The 22679-nt window shown below is 34.3% G+C and overlaps 1 protein-coding gene across 1 annotated transcript in view; it reads right to left on the minus strand.

Moving 5' to 3' along the window:
- Positions 1-22679, minus strand: part of LOC114329741 (facilitated trehalose transporter Tret1) — a 194658-nt gene that overhangs the window by 157109 nt on the left and 14870 nt on the right. The window lies entirely within an intron of this gene.

The following is a 22679-nucleotide window of genomic DNA, read 5'->3' on the forward strand; positions in this document are numbered from 1 at the left end:
TATTCAAAACCCCTTATTTTTTTTTAAATGGGCTGTGTAATAAACAAGACATGCCGACTGATTTTACCAGCTGCCTAAGGCCAACAGGACTGAAACACCTTTAGTCATTATCAATCATCGCTACCATAGTTATAAAAAGAAAAACACACAACATGGCGGAACATACCAAACAGATAAATTACTAACGCCGTGCCATCCCCTATTCGGCCATATTCCTGTAGGTACATCAATGACTTAAATCCAGAAGATTATTAATTTACATAGTCGACCAATTATCCCACAACGTAAAAGCCATAAAATCCACAATGTGGGAAGAGCAGCAAACAGGAACATCATAAATACGTCAGAAGTACTTATTCCTGCCAGGTGCACAACTTGTCTGGCAAAAATGGAAAACATGAATGTACTCCGATCCGTACAGGTGTCGGAAGATCTAAACAAAATAATATGCTCTGGTTATGCAGACTTAATGGAGTGCAACGATATAGCATTAGCTTTTGTCAACCACTTATTAAACACAATATAAAAGTTTTATATTTTATATTTTAATTCATGTTTATATGGACTTAACATATTATTTGATAGTATTTAATTTTTTCGATTATACTTTAGTTTTATTTTAAGTTGTATTAACTTAAACTGTAAGATATGTGAGCAATGAGCAACACAGTTCATACACGAAATGAAAAAATTCATAATCAACTATAAGACAAATAGCCTAATAAAATAAAAAAAAATCAAAATGTAAATTCGTACAGGTTAAAACAAATTTTATATCAAAGTTTAGGTGGGTACAAAAGATATTTTCAAGAAAGTATCCAAATCATACAAGGGGATCAGTGTTTAAATAATTAAAAAGCGGTAATTTTTGCAAAAAAAAGACTTTTTTAACTGCTGAGGCAATCCACTTAGCGATGAAGGTCTGTGGGATTTTTTCTGCAAAGTTAAACAGAAAATCTTTCACGTAAGACTTACTAAATTAAATTTGACCCCCTATTTATTTAAATAATTGTATATAAAACTTTAAAAACAGATTTGCAAAAAAATATTTTTAGCGTTTTAAATAAGCACTATAAAATATCTTTTTTACAGACTAAGTTGCGCTATGTTACCAGTATTAAGAAAAAGTATATTGGTCAAAAAATATTTAATATTTTTTGAGATATTGAATTTGTTTTTTAAATGTTACTATATTTTCAATTGTAAAAACGCGGCTGTTGCCAAAGAAATATTCACCTGCTTAAGATTTCATTATTTTTATTTTTATGTATATTTTCGATAAATGTATTGATAAATTCAAATTTCAATTAAACTCCCCCCTAAAATGGCATTTGAAAATTATTCAAATTTGTTTATAATTTCTTTTTTTAATAACGTCGCGGGGATTAAGTATTTTGAAATGCCGTTTCGATAATTGGGTTCCTGGGAATTTTTTACTAATTAACAAAATTTTTTTGTCGTTTTTCCTTCTTCTTTTTTTTTCTTGGATTTATATTACTACGGGCCCTTTTAGGGTTAAATTTTATTAAGAATGTCGAATCTCTGAGTTGTAGATTCTAGACCTAAAAATATTAAGATTTAACTAAAATCTCTTAAATAAAATGTTGCTGCTTACTGAGTTACAGGGTGTTTTATTTAAAAATTTAAAAATTATTTCTACCAAGTACTTTAAAACTATTTGACGTATCCTTATCATACTTGACAGAAAGTGTAGCTATTATACACCCTACTAAATTGTGATTAATAAATGTTTCTAGCTAGTGCCAGAGGCGTACGACAGGGAATAGTGAATGATTGACCCTTCCCAAATTTTACGCCACCGAGTGAATTACTATTTTAGCGAAATTTTTCGATTTTCCAATACTTTGTATGTAAATAACTTTATTGGTATCGATAAAGTCATCAGCTTGAGAGATATTGGAAGTTTAAAATGAATGAATGAATGAATCAAAATAACTATGCCGTTTCATTTTTAACGTCCAATATCTCGAAAACTAATGACTTAATCGTTACCAGTAAAGAGTATATTATTTACATAGAAAGTATTAGAGAATCGAAAAATTTTGCTAAAATAGTAATTCCCTCAGTGGCGTAGAATTTGAAAAGGGTCAACCATTAACTATCCCCTGTCGTATGCCTCTGGTAGTAGCTAGAAACTTTTGTTTATCACAATTTAGTAGACTCTATAGTACCCACACTTTCTGCCAAGTATGATAAGGATACGTCAAATAGTTTGAAAGTACTTGGTAAAAATAATTTTTAAATTTTTAAATAAAACACCCTGTAACTCAGTAAGTAGCAACATTTTATTTAAGTGATTTTAGACCAATCTTTTTTTTTAGGTCTAGAATCTACAACTTAGAGATTCGACATTCTTAATGAAACTTAATCCTAAAAGAGCCCGTAGTAATACCTATAACTCCAAGAAAAAAAAAAGAAGAGAAAAAAGACAAAAAATAAATTTGTTAATTAGTGAAAAATTCCCAGGAATCCAATTATCGAAACGGTATTTCAAAATGTTTAATCCCCGCGACGTTATTAAAAAAAAATTATAAACAAATTTGAATAATTTTCAAATGCCATTGTAAAGGGAAGTTTAATTGAAATTTGAATTGATCAATACATTTATCAAAAATATACAAAAAAACAAAAATAATAAGATTTAATACAGGTGAATACTTCTTTGGCAACAACCGCGTTTTTGCAATTGAAAATAGAGTAACATTTAATAATCAAATTCAATATCTCAAAAAATATTAAATATTTTTGGACCAATTTTTTTTTATTAATACTGATAACATAGCGCAACTTCTCCTGTAAAATGAGATATTTTATAGTCCTTATTTAAAACGCTAAAAATAATTTTTTGCAAATTTGTTTTTAAAGTTTTATGTATAATTATTTAAATAAATAGGGGGTCAAATTTAATTTTGTAAGTCTTATGTTAAAAATTTACCCTTCAACTTTGTAGAAAACAATCCTATATATCTTCATTAGTAATTGAATGACCTCAGCAGTTAAAAAAGTAAGTTTTTTGCAAAAATGACCCCTTTTTAATTATTTAAACAATGATCCCCTTGTATGATTAGGATACTTTATTGAAAATATCGTTTGTACCCACCTAAACTTTGATATAAAATTTGATTCAACCTGTACGAATTTACATTTTGATTTACATGTAGTGTAATTTTATTTTACTAGACTAAAAGTAGAAGCACAGAAAGGACAGAATTTTAAATCATCCGAGGCTACAACAGCTCCCAGAACTTTCATGTACAAGGTATAAACCGGCTGAAGCCTATTTTTGTCTACTGCCCGTTATGGTAGGGGATCCCAAGCGGGAAGTTTTGCAGTTACTCGAGCGCGTCAGATTATTACATGGGGAGAAACCTTGTACTCTGAAAATGTACCTCTACCATATATTGGCTCTGACTTATATATTCTATATACAGGGTGAGTCACCACTAACGGGACGGAAGATTACGGCGAAACGGTAAAAGATTTGAAAAAAAATTAAATTGAGTAGTTTGTAAGTTGATAAAAGCTACATTTTAAAATTATTTTGAAATATACAGGGTGTCCCCATAAATGGCGGCGTATCAAAGCTATATTTTTTCTTATAGAACACCCTGTATTTTATTGCATTTTTAATTGTCCGCAAAAAATAAGGTATAGTTTCATAAGGCTTTCCTATACCTATGTACAGAGTGTTCTGAGTTATGTTGACTTTTCTTAAAATGTAAAGTTTTAAAAGAAGGCTTATTCTCAAGTTATTTAAGAAATTATAAAAACATTACTTATACATCTAAATAGTTGGATATTGGTTGAATGTATTCCATGATTAATTATTACACATTTGTCTACAGGGTGTTCAAAATTTACAGTTTCATTATTGGAGTATTCAATGTATCATATGATGCTTATTTTAAATGGAACACCATGTATATTAATATATAATTATACTAACCAAATGTACCTCTTTCTAATGGTATATGAATGTCCTATACCTAGGTGCCATAGTTTTTGCGTAATTTAAAATTATTTAAATTCTTAATCTGTAAATCGATTTTAAAACAAAAGATTATTAATGTCATTGTATGACATTGTCAGTTTGTGACAGTACGGTCTGGTAATTATCAAAACTATAAACATCCGTGTATGATATTCAATTTTTTTTTACTTAAAAATGGCTTTGGAAGAGCCAATTACATTCAAATTTAATTGTTCCTAAAAATGAATAAATCACACTATCTATCAAATAGTAGACATGCTACTTTGCATTGGGGAATATTTTTAAAATTTTCTCTTAGCCTCTAAAGTTCACGCTTAAAAGTATCCTGATAGAAGACACCCAAAAAAGGACGTTTTTGAGAAATTTCTCGATATATTCCGTGCTGCTGGTAATGTTGCATAGGTAGGAAAAGTTAAATAAAAATAAACCATTTATTTTTGGTGACGTCAACGAACTTGATGTCCTGCTTTCTGTTACGGAAAACCCAAATACTAGTACCTACGTGAAAAATGTCGAGTCAATTGGAGATCAGTCAAACAAGTGTATGTAGAATACATAAGAAAAATCACTATCATCCGTATAAAACTCAACTACACCAGCATTAGACAGAACAGGAACGTTTAACTTTTCGTTTATAGACTTTAGAATTTGGAGAAGATCCAGATTTTTTTAAGAATGTATTGTGTGCAGACGAATCTACCTACTTTTAATAATAATCGTCTAGTTATTAGACATAGTTTTCATTTTATTATGATACAGTAAACAAACATTTTACTGTTGATCGCCAACATCGATGAAGTGTTAATATTTGGGGCAGTATTCTGAGCCAGTACGTTATCGACCCATATTTTTTTGACGAAAATCTGAATGGAGCAACTTTTTTAAATTTCTTAAAACAAGTTTTTTGAATCCTTCTTAAAACCTTCCACTTAGCGTGCGAACAAACATGTGGCTCCAATTGGACGGACCTCCTGCTTATTTTTGACGTGATGTTAAGAACAACCTTAACATAAAATTTAGAAATAAATGGATAGATAGATTCGGTCTATATATTTGGCCAAGGTCACCAGGATTGAACAAGATGAATTTTTTTAAATAAGGTTATATTAAAAATATTGTAAATGCGGTACCCCGTCAAAATAGCCCCGTCAAAAAAGCTCCGACAAAATAGCCCCGACATAATATCCCGCACACAAAATAGCTCCAACAAAATAGCCTGCAGACAAAATAGCCGCGAAATAATAGCCCGCCGACAAAATAGCCCCGACAAAATAGCCCCGACCAAAAAGCTCCCTTCAGAATTCATCATGAAATAATTCCTTAAAAATACATTTTTTGGGAAATGGTAATTATCCTCTGTTCAGATGTTTATCTTAACCACATTAAATAAAAATAGTCTTTTCAGAGAACTTGAGTCCTGTCTTCCCTGCCTCTTGGAAGTTTGAACATTTAGGTTAAACGAAAATCAATGTTTATTTATGATATAAACATTTTTTTCTGTTTTCGGGCAACAGTAAAATACATTTTAAATTAAATAAATTAAATGCATTCTTCCTTTTCGTCAAATAATTTAAATTAAAAAAAGTTTTTGGACACCTTGTATAAATAATTATGTAATTGTTTATGAGAGGCTGTTTTGCCCGGGGCTATTTTAGCCGGGGCTGTTTTGACTGGGGCTATTTTGTGTGCGATCTATTTTGTCGGGGCTATTTTGTTGGCGGGCTATTTTGTCGAGGCTAATTTGTGTTCGGGCTATTTTGACGGGGCTTTTTTGACGGGGCTGTTTTGACCGGGCTATTTTGACGGGTCACGTGTAAATGCTGCACTTGCTAACCCAGGAACCTGTGTTTAGTACAATCTTTGATTAATATACATGGTGTTCTAATAAAATACCCATCATATTATGCTACATTGAATAATCTAATAATGAAACTGTAAATTTTGAACACCCTGTAAATAAATGTGTAATAATCAATCATGGAATGCATTAATTATAAGATACTTACCAGACCGTATTGTCATAAAATGACAATGTCATACAATGACATTAATTAACTCCATCTTTTGTTTTAAAATCGATTTACAGAGTGAGAATTTAAATAATTGTAAATTACACAAAAACTATGAGACCTAGGTATAGATCATCCATATATATATATATATATATATATATATATATATATATATATATATATATATATATATATATATATATATATATATATATATATATAGACCGGTCACTCTGGTATAGAGTATAGGTCGCTCAGGTTCATGAGCTCTTTTAATCCATTTCATGCGGTGGATTGGTCCGCATAATTCCTCTTCATTATCCTTTATAGATTTTCGTGTTTTTTTGCTTTTTCTGTAATCTGTTTCCATTCTTTCCTATTCTGTATTTTTTCTCTCCAGCCTGTAATTTCCATATTGGATATATCCTCTCGCAGTTGGTCTTCCCATCTTATTTTCGGTCTTCCTCTAGGTCTGTTTATTACTGGCGTCCAATTTGTTATCTGCCTAATTAGTGCATCTGCTTCTCTTCGTTGGATGTGGCCAAACCATTTTAACCTTTGTGCTTTAATGAATCTCACTATATCTTCTCCTTCCATTAGATTTCTTATTTCGTGATTCATCAGAATTCGTATTTCTCCTTGATCTGTTTTGATTGGGCCATGTATTCTTCTAATAATTTTTCTTTCTATTATTCTCAGTTTTTCTTCATCTTTTTTTGTAAGGCACATTGCTTCTGCTCCATAAGTGATGACTGGTCTAATTGCCGCTCTATATATCTTTGTCTTTGTTTCCTTGCTTAGGTTTTTATCTTTAAGTAACTTGTGGTATTTCCAGAATGCCCTATTCCCTGCTTTAACTCTTTCATTTATCTCTATGCTTCTTCTGTTTTGACCATCTACTATCACTCCTAAGTATTTAAAGCAGTCAACCCTTTGGAATACATTATCACTTATTCTTATCTCTTTTATTCTATTTACTTGGTCTTGATTTCTCGTACTTATTTGGTATTTTGTTTTTTTTCTGATTAATTATTAACCCCCTGATTTTTGCCTCTCTTGTCAATGTTAGCAGTGCATCTTCTAGACTTCTCTTGTCACGGGCTATCAACCCTAGGTCGTCTGCATACCCTATTATTTGTGTAGAACTTTGGATTATTGTCTTTTTTGTTAGTCCTGTGTTTCTAATTACTCCCTCTAAGGCTATATTAAAGAGCGTTGTCGATAGGCTGTCACCTTGTCTTACCCCGTGTTCTATGTTGATATTCTTCGTTTCACCATCCACTGTTTTGACCTTTGCTGTTGTGTCTATCATTGTCATTCTGGTCAATCTTATTAATTTTGCAGGTATATTCATATTTTTCATTTCTTTTAATAGCTGTTTTCTGTAGATGCTGTCGAAAGCCTGCTGGAAATCAATAAACAATATGTGCAATTCTATGCCATGTTCGTAACTTTTTTCGATTGTTTGCGTTAAAACGTGGATTGCATCAATTGTTGATCTCCCTTTTCTAAATCCCTGTTGATATGGTCCTAAGTTTTTTTCTGTGTATCTGGTTAGCCGATTCCTTATAATTGTTGTCATGATCTTATATGTTGTATTTAATAGCGTAATTGCTCTATAATTGCTGCAAAGCGTTGGGTCTCCTTTTTTAAAAACTGGTATAATGAGTCCTTTCTTCCATTCTTCAGGCATGTATTCCTTTTCCCATATACTGACCATTAATTTATATATACGGTTTAGAAGGTCATCTCCTCCATTTGCAATAAGTTCATTGTTAATCTCATCTGGTCCTGGAGTTTTGTCAGATTTTAGTTGTTTTACTACTTCTATAAATTCTTGGTAGGTAGGTGCATCTTCTTCTTCATCTCGGTTATCTGTTATATCTTCTTCTTCTGTGTCGATTGCTTGGTTGCTTGTATTTATATCTTTAAAGTGATTTTCCCAATCTTTTTTGCTTATTTTGCTGGTCACTTTGTTACCATTATATTGTTGTTTTATATATTCAAACAATTTTTTGTTGTCTCTATTATTTGTTTCAATCTCTTGCATCTGATCTGAGATCCATGTCTCTTTCTTTCTTTTATAAAGTTTGGCCGCTTCTCTCTTTTCTTTCTGGTATTGTTCTCTTTCCTCTTGTCCGCTATTTTCAAGCCATTTGTTTCGTGCCAGCGTTTTCAGTTGACTTTGGTATCGACATTCTTCGTCAAACCATTCTTTAGTTTTTTTATTTTCTTGAGGTCCTATGGTTTGCTCCGCAGCCTCTATGATGCTCATTTTTATATTTTTCCATTCCTCTTCTACGTTCGTGCTATTGTACCTCTTTAGTTTTTGTACTAATTCCTCTGAATACTCTTGTTTTGTTTGTTGCACTTTTAATTTGGTTAAGTTCCACTTCCTTCTTTTTCCTACTTTATTATTGGCTTTGATGATTTTCATCTTCATTTTGGCTATTAAGAGTATGTGGTCAGTGTCCGCGTTTGCTCCTCTAAAGGATCTCACATCTTGTATTATCTTTGTCCATTTTTTCGAAATAAAAACATGATCTATTTGGTTGCCATCTGATCTCCCTGGTAACATCCAGGTTGTCTTGTGTTCCCTTTTATGAATAAATTTCGTACTGACGATGTAGGTATTTGTTGCTGCTGCCAGATTGCAAAGTTTTGCCCCGTTATCGTTTGTGACATTGTGGATCGTTTCTTTACCTGCTACATTTTGGTTGTAGCTCTCTTTTCCCACTTGCGCGTTAAAATCTCCCAGTATTATTAAGATATCGTTCCTAGGAATATTTTCGCAGGTTTCTTCTAAAAGTTCATAGAATTCCATTTTATCTTGTTGGTCTGCTTCCTCGGTAGGTGCGTAGCAGTTAACTAAAGATATATTGGCTTGTTTATTTTCGATTCTGATGTAGGAGATTCTTCCATTAATAGCTTTGAAATGTATAACTTTTTCTCTCATTCTTTTGCTCACCATAAAAGCTGTTCCATTGTTCCCCTGTTTGTCTTCTCCTGAGTAATACATAGTAAAGTTTTTCTTCTTAACTGTTCCTTCATTTTTCCATCGTATCTCCTGTAGTGCTAGTATTTCTAGTTCGTATTTTTCCATTTCTAAAGCAATTTCCTGCATTTTCCCTACTTTTAGCATTGTCTGGATATTCCATGATCCAATTTTAATGGGTTTAGCTCTTTTATTCATGTTAATTGTATTCCTCTTTTTCTTGTACATTGTTTTATTATTATCATTATCCATTTCCTTAGCCGGGTCTGTTTCCACTATCCTTCGGTTTGATTCTTTCAATTTTTTGGATTTTCTCTGTTGTTTCCAGTACACTTCAGCTTTAAGTCTTTTATTATGTTATTTCATTCCCAAAGTTGATCGTCTATCCATAATTTTTTGAAGCCCATCTTCACTTTCTTCCCTGCTTCCTTTTCCACCTCTGCTCTTTTCTTTACTTGCCTGTGTATTCTTCGTTCTTCATAGGTTCTTTGTTCGTCGATAAATATTTTTGTACCTTTGAGGATTTTCTTTTGTTCCATTATTTTCTTTTTATCTTGTATATTTTCCAATTTTGCTATTATGAACGGCTGTGAATTTCTTGGTCTAATTATCTCTGTTTGTTCTATTTTAGCTTCAACGTTGAGTTTTATTTTTAGTAAATTTTCTAGATCTTCTTTTACATTTTCTTCTCCTATTTTAATTCCCCTGACTATTACGTTTTTCTCAATTTTCTTTTTCTCCTCTCTTTCCGTTCTATCCTCTAGGTCGCTTAGTCTTTTTGGCACTGCCTCCTTAAATTTTAGTTTGCTTAGCGTTTCCATTTCTTCTCGCACTTCTTTAATTTCAGCTTTCATTTGTTTATTTTCTGCTCTTATTTCACTCATTTCTTGCTTTAGTAGCATATTTTCTCTTTTCAGCTCCTGGTTTTGATTTCTTAATTCTTTAAGCTCTTCTTGGATTCCATCCAATTTTTGCTCTATCCTCGTATCCCTTGTTTCCATTCTGTCCAATTTTTCTCGCAAATCTTTTATGAATTCTTCTATGTTGTTACTATTCGATTGTTACTATTTGATTGTTACAATTTGATATACTAAATATATTTTTTACACACGTATAATTTGGCTGTCTGCGGTAAGTGCAAAAATCCGATTCAACCTCGCGGAGATTTTTGCCCTTCTTAGACTGGCCTATTTAAAAGGGTATTTATTTCTTTCTTCCCTATTTCTCAGTGCTTTTTTCAGATTTGGCAACACCGCCAAAAATTGTTTAGCAGTTACCTTCTTATGGAATGCAATAATTGATTGTTTTGTTTATTTATAGCTAACCTTGTTTTTTTGACCAGCACTGGCTCTGCAGGTTTTATTTACTTAAAAATGTTTGTTTCACTCCGAATTTTGATTTTACACTTCGCTGTTGTCCTTAGATACGAATTGGTGTGGTGTTTAAATTTTATTTTCACCTCAGTTTTAAGAATTTTCGCGATTTATTCACAGTAAATTTCCGAACTTGTTTATCTAGCCAAGCAACGTTGCCAACCAGAACATCCATATACCATTCAAAAGAGGTAAATTGGTTAAGTATAATTATTTATTAATATACATGGTGTTCCATTTAAAATACGCATCATAGGACACAATGAATACGCCACTAATGAAACTATACATTGTGAACACCCTGTAGACAAAACTATTTAGATGTAAAAGTAAAGTTTTTATAATTTCTTAAATAACTTGAGAATAAGTCTTCTTTTAAAACTTTTCATTTTAAGAAAAGTCAACATAACTCAGAACACTCTGTACATAGGTATAGGGAAGCCTTATGAAACTATACCTGATTTTTTGCTGACAATTAAAAAATGCAATCAAATACAGGGTATTCCATAAAAAAATATAACTTTGATACGCCGCCATTTATTGGGACACCCTGTATATTTCAAAATAATTTTAAAATGTAGCTTTTATCAACTTACAAACTATTAATTTAAAATGTTTTTCAAATCTTTTACCATTTCGCTATAATCTTCCGTCCCGTTAGTGGTGATTCGCCCTGTATATACTCGTATTATACTCTGAGTGTATATTTCAAACATCTGAAGATTTGAGCGAAATTTGAGAAAAAAGCGAATATTTCGCGAAATGAATGACAAATCAAAAAACTCAAAAATATGTGCTCAATATGTTTCAAAAATCTATCGAATGATACCAAACACGACTTCCCACGGAGAGGGGTGGGGGGTAAATTTAATATTTCAAATACGAATCCCGCGATATTTCGCGAAATGAACATCAGATCGAAAAACTTAAAAATACACTTATTCAAATTTTTTGAAAAATCTATCGAATGGCACCAAACTCGACACCCCACGGTGGTGGGGTGGGGGGTTACTTTAAAATCTTAAACGGGACCCCCAAATTTTTATTGCAGATTTGCATTCTTTACATAAAAATAAGCAACTTTTATTCGAGACATTATTTCGAATTGTGGATAGATGGCGCTATAATCGGAAAAAACCATTGTTGTAAATGAAAAATTAAATTAAAAAATGTAAAGTCCTTACTAAAATGAAAAATTTTACTTAACTATTTTTGGTTTTAGGACCTAATAATTACAACCCAATAGGTCCCCATAACGCTCGAGTGACTGCACATTTAGCATACTTTGCTCCCCTACCATTATAAGCAATATTTATGGATTAAAATCAACAAAATTTGATCGCAAAGTTTTTTGAAAACGATTTTCCAATTAAAAATCGAAATGTCAAAACAAAATGTATAATGTAGTTATGTACCATTGCAATTAATTGTGGCTTAATCCCACCTAAACACTATATCATGTAACTACAAAATAGTGTTCTTTGATTAACATGTGACAGAGCTATTATATGTATATGTAACTCGTGGTTCTTCTACTGTTTGCAGATTTTAAAACAATGCTGCTAGGGAAACGATTTGTAATAATTGTTGATGATATTAGGCCACATACTGAGAAGTAATCAGTGCCAATATACTCAACTAATCTTCTTCTTCTTCAGTGCCTTATTCGGTCCGGACGTTGGCGATCATCAAGGCTATCATTGTTTTGTTGACTGCTCTACGAAACACCTCCGCGGAGGTTATCTACTATCTACAACTAATAGTGAAAGAAAATATCAAGGGGCAGAGAGGAGTAGGAATGAAAAGACTATCGTCGCTAACAAACATCCGACAATGGTCAGGGATATATTTTGAAAAGCTGAAGACAGAGAATAATTTTCGATTTTAGTACTTTGCACTTTATGAAGAAGAAGATGGATGTTATTACTGAAAATTTGCGTATTCTAAGCTAACCATTAGAGAAAACGGTATAATCAGTTTCTCACTCTATTACTAAATGAATACTATCGAAAAAGGGCTAAAAATGCTTTATTTCTTGAATCCGAAACTTATTGAGTGTATGATACTTCGATAATTTCTAATTTCTGAATATTTTCTCAGTATCAATCATCCTGTATCTCCGTTAGTTTATATTATCATAAATCTACTTTTTTGCGAAACAAAAACTAGTTTAAGTAAATTACATTTGAACAGTCCTGAAAGTTTCAAAACCCCAACTCCATTTATAAAATGAGAAAGAACTCATTAACCCAGCCGGTTTAGAGTTTAAATTTGAATTTTATGAGTTTGTTTTAACTAGAGACCTTTTAGAGATAGTTTTCTCGCTCGTTCTATTTCTTCTAGTCCATAAAATACGTTTGTAGCGTCGCGCGTCGGTTTAACAGGATTTTCACGTCTGATTACTTTCCATTGTTCATTTGTTTGTATTGTGCTCAAGTTAGTAATAGTAAATTATGTTTTAAGCTGTCTTAGAGTCAACTATTTAAATAACTGAATATTACACAGTTCACAGAGTAGGGACATTCCTTTGCGGAATTAATGCTGTCAGAAGGTGGTTATATTTTTCAGAAAATTAGCACATAATTATGATGGGGATATTATGTAGCTAAATACATACATTTGTAATTGCTATTATCAAAGAGTTTTTACGATAAAGAGTTTTCAGTGTTAGAATGGACAATGGACCCCGCAAAAAACAAAAACGAGAAAGATCAGCAACCACAAGGATAAAGAGCATCTCCAAGGCGATGTAGGAAATAAATTATTTAAGAGGAGAAGACTGCCACAATAGAAAGGAGTCGCGATTAGGAACTGAAAGGCGTAAAACGATAAACAATCGGTTTAGTATACCTATAGTTATAGAGTTTTCACCTCAGCCTCTTGTAATTTCGAAGGCTGGATCATCCTACCAATGACGACCACTGCATATACTAACAAATAATACTTAGAGTATCACTCACACTAAGATTTGTTTTACCATATCATTATCAGCATTGGTACTACAGTCCTACAGTAGAGCCTTGATCTTTCCAAGGTTATTTCGTCAGTCAGCTTTAGCCTTTGCCAACCGTTGCCAGTTTGATTTACTTATTTTTCTAGCATCATCATCTATGCGATCCTTTCATCTAAGTTTTCGCTTACCTTTTGTCTACTTCCCACTGGCTGCGAGAAGAATAGTCTAGGAGTGTTTTTCTGCTGTGATCATCTTGCCCATCTTAGTCTTCCAATCTTTTTGAGAGATATTATGTCTTTTCCACAAGATATCTGTTTGTATTTGCGGTAAAGATCGTAGTTGTAGTAAATACTGTATTCACAGATGCCACCGAATATTCTTCTAGGGCAGTGGTTTTCAATCTTTTTGAGTCAAGTGTTTTGGCTGTTTTTGCGTTGTGTGTACCATCGCAAATAATGATATGTACCACCAGTGGTACATGTACCACAGATTGAGAACCGCTGCTCTAGGAATTCCTCGTTCAAATATGAGCAAGATGTTTTAATTTCTCTTGGACATGGGATATAGTTCATGTTCCTGAACCATATATCAGCACTGGCAGTATAATGATCTCGTATATTCTCATTTTTGTTTTATGGCTTAAGTTGCTACTTTTCATGTATTTACATGACGCAAAATAGTATTTGCTTGCAAGCATTATTCTCCGTAGATTTCTTCCGTTACCTATCTATGTATATAGCACCTAAAAATAATACAGTAGTTGGTTTATATGTATAGAAATTCTATTAACTCCATCTTGCTGAATTTCATCTCATCCTTCACCAACCTCCTCTACCCAAGGCATCCTCTTCTCGTATTAGTAAATTATTCATCGCTCTTCTGATGTTATTATTCTGTGAATTGCATGATCTACACAGTTTTCTTCTTCCTTCCTCAATAAAATATTTTTATCAATCTTTCCTCGTCAAATATCTCACAAACGGTCCACATCAAGGACCGTTTTCTATTCGGGCCACCACCGTTTTTTGCTTTCATTCGATTTTTTATTTCGTCAATAGGTAGCTTTTTTATTCTTGGTATTATTTCGAATTTTCTTACTTTTGCCTTTGACTCTGTTGACTGAATGACCTCCTCATAACAGGTTTTTAATACGAACACATTTTTAGGAAAAAGGGTTTTTTTATTTTTTTGAAACCCGTAGTTCCGTATCTTTGTTTGATATTATTTTCAATGTTCACAATGTTCACTCGTGAACAAGTCTTTGTTGAGTCGTTTTAGTTTTTTAGGTGTTCCCACAAAAAAATCCAGGAGAGACAAATCTGGATCAAATGCCGTGGAAAATTTTGGTCTAAATATTGATGAAAAAGTAAAGCATAATGCTGTGAAACACCGTCCTGGTGAAAAATCAAAAATCATATCAACTCTGAATAGAGTCCAACTCTGAATCAAATAAAAACAAAAACTGCCGTTCCCCTTTGTTCATCTTTACTCAGATTTTTGACTACTCGAAACTGTCTTTCGGCTCTTTTCGTAGACGAAAAGAGAGTAGATACGTGACCGTTGTCCTTTCTGCTTTCTTCTATATTCGCCGTCTCCGCGCTTATAAATTGTTAAAGCCGGAGATTCAGAATGTAACCAGAAAGCAGTTTCTTTCGACGAAAAGACTTGGATTTAAAATATTGTTTATTGTTTTATTTCAATTATTTTAATTGTTTTATTACAGTAAACTTTGCATCTGGGGCTTTTCGTGGTCTTCTTCGTTTTACTAGAGATGTCGCTGTTTTGCGTTTCAAAGGTGGAATTACTGCATCGCGGTGATTTCCCTTAAAAGGCAGGCTTGTTGATTTTTGATTCAGAGTTGTGACTGCACAGCTACACTGATGAAGCATGAGATGCAGAAATAGCTATCTGTAGATGGTGGTCCAACTATGAATCAAATAAAAACAAAGACTGCCGATCCCCCTTGTTCTTCTTTACTCAGATTTTTGAGTACTCGAAACTGCCTTTCGGCATTTTTTCTAGACGAAAAGGGAGCAGATGAGTGACCGTTGTCCTTTCTGCTTTCTTCTATATTCGTCGTCTCCGTGTTTATAAATTGTTAAAGCCGGAGATTCAGAATGTAACCAGAAAGCAGTTTGTTTCGACGAAAAGTTTTGGATTTAAATATTGTTAATTGTTTTATTTCAATTATTCTAATTGTTTTATTACAGTAAACTTTGCATCTGGGGCTTTTCGTGGTCTTCCTAGTTTTACTAGAGAGATCGCTGTTTTGCGTCTCAAAGGTGGAATTACTGCATCGCGGTGATTTCCCTTAAAAGGCAGGCTTGTTTGATTCTTGATTCAGAGTTGTGACTGCATAGCTACACTGATGAAGCATGAGATGCAGAAATAGCTATCTGTAGATGGTCGTCCAACTATGAATCAAATAAAAACAAAGACTGCCGATCCCCCTTGTTCTTCTTTACTCACATTTTTGAGTACTCGAAACTGCCTTTCGGCATTTTTTCTAGACGAAAAGGGAGTAGATAAGTGACCGTTGTCCTTTCTGCTTTCTTCTATATTCGTCGTCTCCGTGTTTATAAATTGTTAAAGCCGGAGATTCAGAATGTAACCAGAAAGCAGTTTGTTTCGACGAAAAGTTTTGGATTTAAATATTGTTAATTGTTTTATTTCAATTATTCTAATTGTTTTATTACAGTAAACTTTGCATCTGGGGCTTTTCGTGGTCTTCCTAGTTTTACTAGAGAGGTCGCTGTTTTGCGTCTCAAAGGTGGAATTACTGCATCGCGGTGATTTCCCTTAAAAGGCAGGCTTGTTGATTCTTGATTCAGAGTTGTGACTGCATAGCTACACTGATGAAGCATGAGATGCAGAAATAGCTATCTGTAGATGGTGGTCCAGTCCAACTATGAATCAAATAAAAACAAAGACTGCCGATCCCCCTTGTTCTTCTTTACTCAGATTTTTGAGTACTCGAAACTGCCTTTCGGCATTTTTTCTAGACGAAAAGGGAGTAGATACGTGACCGTTGTCCTTTCTACTTTCTTTTATATTCGTCGTCTCCGTGCTTATAAATTGTTAAAGACGGAGATTCAGGATCTAACCAGAAAGTAGTTTCTTTCGACGAAAAGTCTTGGATTTAAAATATTGTTTATTGTTTTATTTCAATTATTCTAATTGTTTTATTACAGTAAACTTTGCATCTGGGGCTTTTCGTGGTCTTCCTAGTTTTACTAGAGAGGTCGCTGTTTTGCGTCTCAAAGGTGGAATTACTGCATCGCGGTGATTTCCCTTAAAAGGCAGGCTTGTTGATTCTTGATTCAGAGTTGTGACTGCATAGCTACACTGATGAAGCATGAGATGCAGAAATAGCTATCTGTAGATGGTGGTCCAGTCCAACTATGAATCAAATAAAAACAAAGACTGCCGATCCCCCTTGTTCTTCTTTACTCAGATTTTTGAGTACTCGAAACTGCCTTTCGGCATTTTTTCTAGACGAAAAGGGAGTAGATAAGTGACCGTTGTCCTTTCTGCTTTCTTCTATATTCGTCGTCTCCGTGTTTATAAATTGTTAAAGCCGGAGATTCAGAATGTAACCAGAAAGCAGTTTGTTTCGACGAAAAGTTTTGGATTTAGATATTGTTAATTGTTTTATTTCAATTATTCTAATTGTTTTATTACAGTAAACTTTGCATCTGGGGCTTTTCGTGGTCTTCCTAGTTTTACTAGAGAGGTCGCTGTTTTGCGTCTCAAAGGTGGAATTACTGCATCGCGGTGATTTCCCTTAAAAGGCAGGCTTGTTTGATTCTTGATTCAGAGTTGTGACTGCATAGCTACACTGATGAAGCATGAGATGCAGAAATAGCTATCTGTAGATGGTCGTCCAACTATGAATCAAATAAAAACAAAGACTGCCGATCCCCCTTGTTCTTCTTTACTCACATTTTTGAGTACTCGAAACTGCCTTTCGGCATTTTTTCTAGACGAAAAGGGAGTAGATAAGTGACCGTTGTCCTTTCTGCTTTCTTCTATATTCGTCGTCTCCGTGTTTATAAATTATTAAAGCCGGAGATTCAGAATGTAACCAGAAAGCAGTTTGTTTCGACGAAAAGTTTTGGATTTAAATATTGTTAATTGTTTTATTTCAATTATTCTAATTGTTTTATTACAGTAAACTTTGCATCTGGGGCTTTTCGTGGTCTTCCTAGTTTTACTAGAGAGGTCGCTGTTTTGCGTCTCAAAGGTGGAATTACTGCATCGCGGTGATTTCCCTTAAAAGGCAGGCTTGTTGATTCTTGATTCAGAGTTGTGACTGCATAGCTACACTGATGAAGCATGAGATGCAGAAATAGCTATCTGTAGATGGTGGTCCAGTCCAACTATGAATCAAATAAAAACAAAGACTGCCGATCCCCCTTGTTCTTCTTTACTCAGATTTTTGAGTACTCGAAACTGCCTTTCGGCATTTTTTCTAGACGAAAAGGGAGTAGATACGTGACCGTTGTCCTCTCTACTTTCTTTTATATTCGTCGTCTCCGTGCTTATAAATTGTTAAAGACGGAGATTCAGGATCTAACCAGAAAGTAGTTTCTTTCGACGAAAAGTCTTGGATTTAAAATATTGTTTATTGTTTTATTTCAATTATTCTAATTGTTTTATTACAGTAAACTTTGCATCTGGGGCTCTTCGTGGTCTTCCTAGTTTTACTAGAGAGGTCGCTGTTTTGCGTCTCAAAGGTGGAATTACTGCATCGCGGTGATTTCCCTTAAAAGGCAGGCTTGTTGATTCTTGATTCAGAGTTGTGACTGCATAGCTACACTGATGAAGCATGAGATGCAGAAATAGCTATCTGTAGATGGTGGTCCAGTCCAACTATGAATCAAATAAAAACAAAGACTGCCGATCCCCCTTGTTCTTCTTTACTCAGATTTTTGAGTACTCGAAACTGCCTTTCGGCATTTTTTCTAGACGAAAAGGGAGTAGATAAGTGACCGTTGTCCTTTCTGCTTTCTTCTATATTCGTCGTCTCCGTGTTTATAAATTGTTAAAGCCGGAGATTCAGAATGTAACCAGAAAGCAGTTTGTTTCGACGAAAAGTTTTGGATTTAAATATTGTTAATTGTTTTATTTCAATTATTCTAATTGTTTTATTACAGTAAACTTTGCATCTGGGGCTTTTCGTGGTCTTCCTAGTTTTACTAGAGAGGTCGCTGTTTTGCGTCTCAAAGGTGGAATTACTGCATCGCGGTGATTTCCCTTAAAAGGCAGGCTTGTTTGATTCTTGATTCAGAGTTGTGACTGCATAGCTTCACTGATGAAGCATGAGATGCAGAAATAGCTATCTGTAGATGGTCGTCCAACTATGAATCAAATAAAAACAAAGACTGCCGATCCCCCTTGTTCTTCTTTACTCACATTTTTGAGTACTCGAAACTGCCTTTCGGCATTTTTTCTAGACGAAAAGGGAGTAGATAAGTGACCGTTGTCCTTTCTGCTTTCTTCTATATTCGTCGTCTCCGTGTTTATAAATTGTTAAAGCCGGAGATTCAGAATGTAACCAGAAAGCAGTTTGTTTCGACGAAAAGTTTTGGATTTAAATATTGTTAATTGTTTTATTTCAATTATTCTAATTGTTTTATTACAGTAAACTTTGCATCTGGGGCTTTTCGTGGTCTTCCTAGTTTTACTAGAGAGGTCGCTGTTTTGCGTCTCAAAGGTGGAATTACTGCATCGCGGTGATTTCCCTTAAAAGGCAGGCTTGTTGATTCTTGATTCAGAGTTGTGACTGCATAGCTACACTGATGAAGCATGAGATGCAGAAATAGCTATCTGTAGATGGTGGCCCAACTATGATTCAAATAAAAACAAAGACTGCCGATCCCCCTTGTTCTTCTTTACTCAGATTTTTGAGTACTCGAAACTGCCTTTCGGCATTTTTTATAGACGAAAAGGGAGTAGATACGTGACCGTTGTCCTTTCTACTTTCTTTTATATTCGTCGTCTCCGTGCTTATAAATTGTTAAAGACGGAGATTCAGGATCTAACCAGAAAGTAGTTTCTTTCGACGAAAAGTCTTGGATTTAAAATATTGTTTATTGTTTTATTTCAATTATTCTAATTGTTTTATTACAGTAAACTTTGGACCTGGGACTTTTAGTGGTCTTCCTCCTTTTACTAGAGATGTCGATGTTTTGCGTCTCAAAGGTGGAATTACTGCATCGCGGTGATTTCCCTTAAAAGGCAGGCTTGTTTGATTCTTGATTCAGAGTTGTGACTGCATAGCTACACTGATGAAGCATGAGATGCAGAAATAGCTATCTGTAGATGGTGGCCCAACTATGATTCAAATAAAAACAAAGACTGCCGATCCCCCTTGTTCTTCTTTACTCAGATTTTTGAGTACTCGAAACTGCCTTTCGGCATTTTTTATAGACGAAAAGGGAGTAGATACGTGACCGTTGTCCTTTCTACTTTCTTTTATATTCGTCGTCTCCGTGCTTATAAATTGTTAAAGACGGAGATTCAGGATCTAACCAGAAAGTAGTTTCTTTCGACGAAAAGTCTTGGATTTAAAATATTGTTTATTGTTTTATTTCAATTATTCTAATTGTTTTATTACAGTAAACTTTGGACCTGGGACTTTTAGTGGTCTTCCTCCTTTTACTAGAGATGTCGATGTTTTGCGTCTCAAAGGTGGAATTACTGCATCGCGGTGATTTCCCTTAAAAGGCAGGCTTGTTTGATTCTTGATTCAGAGTTGTGACTGCATAGCTACACTGATGAAGCATGAGATGCAGAAATAGCTATCTGTAGATGGTGGTCCAACTATAAATCAAATAAAAACAAAGACTGCCGATCCCCCTTGTTCTTCTTTACTCACATTTTTGAGTACTCGAAACTGCCTTTCGGCATTTTTTCTAGACGAAAAGGGAGTAGATAAGTGACCGTTGTCCTTTCTGCTTTCTTCTATATTCGTCGTCTCCGTGTTTATAAATTGTTAAAGCCGGAGATTCAGAATGTAACCAGAAAGCAGTTTGTTTCGACGAAAAGTCTTGGATTTAAAATATTGTTAATTGTTTTATTTCAATTATTCTTATTGTTTTATTACAGTAAACTTTGCATCTGGGGCTTTTCGTGGTCTTCCTAGTTTTACTAGAGAGGTCGCTGTTTTGCGTCTCAAAGGTGGAATTACTGCATCGCGGTGATTTCCCTTAAAAGGCAGGCTTGTTTGATTCTTGATTCAGAGTTGTGACTGCATAGCTACACTGATGAAGCATGAGATGCAGAAATAGCTATCTGTAGATGGTGGTCCAACTATAAATCAAATAAAAACAAAGACTGCCGATCCCCCTTGTTCTTCTTTACTCACATTTTTGAGTACTCGAAACTGCCTTTCGGCATTTTTTCTAGACGAAAAGGGAGTAGATAAGTGACCGTTGTCCTTTCTGCTTTCTTCTATATTCGTCGTCTCCGTGTTTATAAATTGTTAAAGCCGGAGATTCAGAATGTAACCAGAAAGCAGTTTGTTTCGACGAAAAGTTTTGGATTTAAAATATTGTTAATTGTTTTATTTCAATTATTCTTATTGTTTTATTACAGTAAACTTTGCATCTGGGGCTTTTCGTGGTCTTCCTAGTTTTACTAGAGAGGTCGCTGTTTTGCGTCTCAAAGGTGGAATTACTGCATCGCGGTGATTTCCCTTAAAAGGCAGGCTTGTTTGATTCTTGATTCAGAGTTGTGACTGCATAGCTACACTGATGAAGCATGAGATGCAGAAATAGCTATCTGTAGATGGTGGTCCAGTCCAACTATGAATCAAATAAAAACAAAGACTGCCGATCCCCCTTGTTCTTCTTTACTCACATTTTTGAGTACTCGAAACTGCCTTTCGGCATTTTTTCTAGACGAAAAGGGAGTAGATAAGTGACCGTTGTCCTTTCTGCTTTCTTCTATATTCGTTGTCTCCGTGTTTATAAATTGTTAAAGCCGGAGATTCAGAATGTAACCAGAAAGCAGTTTGTTTCGACGAAAAGTCTTGGATTTAAAATATTGTTAATTGTTTTATTTCAATTATTCTAATTGTTTTATTACAGTAAACTTTGCATCTGGGGCTTTTCGTGGTCTTCCTAGTTTTACTAGAGAGGTCGCTGTTTTGCGTCTCAAAGGTGGAATTACTGCATCGCGGTGATTTCCCTTGAAAGGCAGGCTTGTTGATTTTTGATTCAGAGTTGTGACTGCATAGCTACACTGATGAAGCATGAGATGCAGAAATAGCTATCTGTAGATGGTCGTCCAACTATGAATCAAATAAAAATAAAGACTGCCGATCCCCCTTGTTCTTCTTTACTCACATTTTTGAGTACTCGAAACTGCCTTTCGGCATTTTTTCTAGACGAAAAGGGAGTAGATACGTGACCGTTGTCCTTTCTACTTTCTTTTATATTCGTCGTCTCCGTGCTTATAAATTGTTAAAGACGGAGATTCAGGATCTAACCAGAAAGTAGTTTCTTTCGACGAAAAGTCTTGGATTTAAAATATTGTTTATTGTTTTATTTCAATTATTCTAATTGTTTTATTACAGTAAACTTTGGACCTGGGACTTTTAGTGGTCTTCCTCCTTTTACTAGAGATGTCGATGTTTTGCGTCTCAAAGGTGGAATTACTGCATCGCGGTGATTTCCCTTAAAAGGCAGGCTTGTTTGATTTTTGATTCAGAGTTGTGACTGCATAGCTACACTGATGAAGCATGAGATGCAGAAATAGCTATCTGTAGATGGTGGTCCAACTATAAATCAAATAAAAACAAAGACTGCCGATCCCCCTTGTTCTTCTTTACTCACATTTTTGAGTACTCGAAACTGCCTTTCGGCATTTTTTCTAGACGAAAAGGGAGTAGATAAGTGACCGTTGTCCTTTCTGCTTTCTTCTATATTCGTCGTCTTCGTGTTTATAAATTGTTAAAGCCGGAGATTCAGAATGTAACCAGAAATCAGTTTGTTTCGACGAAAAGTTTTGGATTTAAAATATTGTTAATTGTTTTATTTCAATTATTCTTATTGTTTTATTACAGTAAACTTTGCATCTGGGGCTTTTCGTGGTCTTCCTAGTTTTACTAGAGAGGTCGCTGTTTTGCGTCTCAAAGGTGGAATTACTGCATCGCGGTGATTTCCCTTAAAAGGCAGGCTTGTTTGATTCTTGATTCAGAGTTGTGACTGCATAGCTACACTGATGAAGCATGAGATGCAGAAATAGCTATCTGTAGATGGTGGTCCAGTCCAACTATGAATCAAATAAAAACAAAGACTGCCGATCCCCCTTGTTCTTCTTTACTCAC

The sequence above is a fragment of the Diabrotica virgifera genome, chromosome 2 (genome assembly GCF_917563875.1).
Source record: "Diabrotica virgifera virgifera chromosome 2, PGI_DIABVI_V3a".
Classification (NCBI taxonomy): Eukaryota; Metazoa; Arthropoda; class Insecta; order Coleoptera; family Chrysomelidae; genus Diabrotica; species Diabrotica virgifera.